Source organism: Azolla caroliniana, unplaced genomic scaffold, assembly GCF_043228905.1.
Source record: "Azolla caroliniana isolate FFs.n. ecotype wild unplaced genomic scaffold, voAzoCaro1.0.p SCAF_123, whole genome shotgun sequence".
NCBI classification, from domain to species: Eukaryota; Viridiplantae; Streptophyta; class Polypodiopsida; order Salviniales; family Salviniaceae; genus Azolla; species Azolla caroliniana.
Genome location: NW_028230558.1, coordinates 56,188 through 60,779, shown reverse-complemented (window position 1 = coordinate 60,779; position 4,592 = coordinate 56,188). Strand labels below are relative to the sequence as shown.

Here is a 4,592-nt window from a genome sequence, read left to right as displayed (position 1 = left end):
AAAATGAAACCTGAGGTAGAGTCCTATGTCATTCGTTGTCCACAATGTCAGGTCATTAAGGCTGAGCGACAGAAAAAAACTGGCTTATTGCAACCTCTCGATATTCTAGCTGAAAACTGGCAAAGTATATCCATGGATTTCATAGTTGGATTACCTCGTTCCGTTGAGGGAAATAATGCCATTTGGGTGATTGTTGATCGTCTTACCAAAATGGCAAGATTCATTCCAACAAAATCCACAATTACCGCAAAGCAATTGGCTATTAAGTTTATTAAACATCTTTATAGCTTATATGATCTACCGATGGAGATTGTAAGTGATCGAGACTCCAAGTTTACAAGTACATTTTGGTCAGAAGTTATGAAGAAACTACAAACAACCTTGAGTCGCAGTTCTTTTGATCATCCTTAGTTAGATGGGCAGACTGAGAGAGTGAATCAGATATTAGAGGATATGTTGAGAGCATATGTAGCGCAAAAACCCTCATTATGTGAGACTTACCTTCCTATGGTGGAATTTGCCTACAACAGCACTAAGCATATCAACAAAATACAGTCCGTTCATGTTGATGTATGGTTATACGCCACGTCCTCCTATTGATGTTTCGTTTGATTCGCATACTTTGGATAGTACAAAGTATTTTCTGTCTGATATGCTTGAAGCACGTAAATTGGTAGAAGAAAGCCTTAAGATGGCACAGGACAAAAATGTCTTTTCTGCGAATCATGAAAGAAAACCGAGGGAATTTCACGTAGGACAACAAGTTTTTCTATGGGTTCCTAAGGACTCAACAACATTGAGAACATGACCGTGTGCAAAATTAGCTCCAAGGTATTGTGGACCATATAAAGTTTTAAAACGTATAGATCCCAATGCTTATCGTTTGGATTTGCCTTCCAATCTGATGGTTCATCCCATATTCCACATGAGTCGATTAAAGGAGGCGATTGGTTATGATGATAATTTTTTAACACCGTCTAATTTATCAACATTAGAGGATGATCACTTTGCTCCACATGAACCTGAGAAAATCCTCGACCATAGGTCTAGAAACCTAAGGTCAAAAGTTGTTCATCGCTATAACGTTAAGTGGAAGGATAGATTGGAAGAAGACAACACATGGGAAACTGAAGAGACATTACGCAAACATTTTCTTAACTTCCCATTGCAAGAGTGCAATTAAACGTTTTCTTAACATTTTCATGATTAAGATATTATGACACTATAGGACTTTAGGAAGTAAAAGACATAAAGGCCAACACAAAGATCCTCACTAATGTTCATACACATTAGAAAGAAAGGCCCCTTTTGGAGAGGTAAGCGTTATGGCAATCCCACTAAGTAAATTCCAAGTAATCACAATGTTATAAATTTGTTAATATCAACACAAGATGGTGAACAAAATTTAAGGAGAAGAAATAGTTGAACTTTATCCACACAAATGCAATTTCATCATGAAGAACTTTAAGGAGACTTAAGCTATTTCTCCACCAAAGCTTTTGCAAGAAATCTCTAGGTATTCCTACATTTACTACTGTCATCGTTGTATAGAAGTTTTAGTAGATACACATCCAAGGTATAGCATTACAAGGTTTTATAGTGATTATAATTATCCTTCAAGCAATTTCATGTGTAAAAGAACCACTCAACATATACATATTACATCCAAAAGGTGAACTTATGGAAATATGTAGATAATTCAAACCTAGGCAATTATATGTTTGGCAGGACCAATTGAGATATGGCATATTAATCTGAAAGGTAAAGTTGTGGAGGGTGTAGATACATGTCAAAAACAAAGAGCCTAGAAGTGATGTAGCAAGTTAACAATCTTGGGAGTGCCTTTTCTAGGATACATTTCTAGGTTCAACTTAGATTCCACAACCAATACCTATGTAACCAGAAGAAATTGCACTTACATAGTTTTAAAAAACTATAAGAAATAATAAATGTATATGATGTATTCCATACCTTAGGATTTGAGCAACACAAAAAAGATCTGGCTGAAAGCTATCTTCTTTCAGCATTTGTACAACACTCCTCAGGGCCTGCATACAAACAGTCAACATATCATCAAGTATCTAGTACAGAACTATCATCCATTTCCATATGCATCTACACAAATTTCTAAACTGTGATGGAAAATTTTATATTAAATATCAATATGTGCAAAAATACCATTTTTGATTATGCGCACAAAGTTGACAAGCTAGGCTCCCCATGGGCCATATCTTGATCTATGATGTCATTAATCTCTTTCAGAACAAAACAAAAGATATATGCGTTCATCCAAATGGAGGTACTACATGATTGCATTTTTTATGAAAATTGTCTTGATCCATTAACTCGATTTTGTCAATTTCAATGATTCCAAACCATGGTGGACGATGATTAAAAGTCACAATAGATATCAACATACACTTACAGAAGTATTTTTGAGGTCTGCACATGCATGATATACCGTCAAGCGCCGATCAACAATATTTGCACGGCTGGGTACAAAATCAATGTTGGGCAAACCATAAATATACTCGTCAGTCTCATCAATTATATCCCCTCCATCTCGTCCACCTCCAAACATGTCTAGACCAGACCAGCTTCTTGCCTGCCTTAGTATATCAAGGATCTTTGAAGGATAAAAACTATGTGAGAAGTCAGATACAGTGAGCCTCATCAATAGGAACAGCAACTCAACACGCTTAGTATCTAACCTTATCAAATGTGTCTTTTTTCTTCACTTGTTGATTTTTCTCTGTTGCTATGAGTGCAGCATAGCAATACTTGTTTAGCGCAAGTCCAAATTCTATAATCCTTTGCACAACTCTTGCCCTGAAAACTTAGGAACAATTGTTCTTTATGCATATGTAATGGTAGTTATTCCTGAACAAACTTCTATATACTCACACTTCTTTTGGCAAACATACTGCCCTACATGCTCCTAGAAGTGTTGTTAATGTTTTCAATTTTGGACGCAAGCCAAAATGCAACATCTCCTCTACAACCTTAGCAGACAAAGATAATAAAGTTGCTTTTTATTCTGAATAAATAAAAGGTTGAGGTGAGCCCATGCCACATACACACACTCTACAAATAAAGCCATGAAACTCAACTCTTCTCGCAATTTGAGCAAAAATCGTACATTATTGCAAAATATTTAACGAGAACATCCAGGATCTATCATAGATGGAGTAAACATCTTGGTCAAAACATTCCCATTGATGTAGAATATTTAAGTCAATCAACTTACCTTCCATGTTAAGCTTTAAATACTATTCAAAAATGGAAAATGCTTAACAAGAATTTCCTGGATCTATCATAGATGTAAAGACTCACATCTTGGCCAAATTAATGACCCACTACTCAGATATGTACTAGCAAATTTCCTTGGGAATTGGACTTTAATGACCCGATATATCTGGAATGATTTATTTCTCATTACATTGGATGCATTCGTATAAGTTTCCTGGACATAACTCTCTTTCGTTCTGCCAGATGCAAAATGAAATTCCAAATGAGATGTCAGTATCTGGGAATGAAAAGACTCAATAAAATTAAGTTTACAGCGTAATGGCAATGAACAGCTACACCATGTAAAGGATGAACCTAAAAAGCACGGCGTTGTTGGCAGCATCTACCACATGTTGCAATCAAGCAATTGAATGTCAAATCCTAAAAAAACATTTACATTTTATATTCATTGTACAAACCTCATCCTCAATTATTCTACTACGTCTAAAATTTTATAAAAGTTTGATTCTGAAACCAACTCCATAAAATCTCGTCTATTACCAAATGCCCATTAAAACCATTATGAATCCATAAACTTACATCAGGGATATAGCCCATGCATTTCATCTCATTGTAAAAGTAAAAGGCGTCCTGTAGACGGCCACCTTTCATACATCCAACAAAGAGTGGTGCAAATGTATCTGAAATTGGTTGAATGCCATCAAGGATCATGTTGTCATAAACATCACGCAACAAAAATGGCCTACAAAAGCATGTGATTATGTATCATGTGAGACAGATACATTTGATGGATCACTGCTATCACAAAAGCCATGAAGAAGAATCAACGGTCAGAAATACCTGTTGAAATTATTTAGATTGTACAAAACATCGACATATTGATTTACATCTCTTGCATAATTTCTTCTTTCATAATCAGCTAAAACTACAGACGAATAAAATTGCACTCTTCCTACGCTTCCAGTACACTGATATAGATTCGTACCACCTACTAAACATTCACAAGTATAAGCATCTACCATTTGGAATTCCAAAATGAGCAATTAATATGATATAAGTATCAGATTTCACCACTTCAAACATGTTGCAAAACAGCATAAACCAGCATAGCATGCCTCTTAATAAGTAGGAGAATTCTTTAATTCATTTGACAACCCATCTTACACTAATTCTATATCAAGGAGCTCTGATAATGATATAAATATGGTTGTTCAAACAACCATACATAGTACTGTATATGAACATGGATGTTAGACAACCCATGAGTTGTGTTGTAGATTTATGCAGATTAAAATTGAAAATGTTTTAAGTATAAGAGGTAACATTGTAATCCTTAGTGCCAT

General features: G+C 35.3%; 1 pseudogene; it reads right to left on the bottom strand.

The window, feature by feature from the left end:
* Window positions 1-2,222: 2,222 nt before the first annotated feature.
* On the bottom strand, window positions 2,223-4,271 carry LOC147849123 (pentatricopeptide repeat-containing protein At4g35850, mitochondrial-like; annotated as a pseudogene).
* Between the last annotated feature and the right edge of the window lie 321 nt (window positions 4,272-4,592).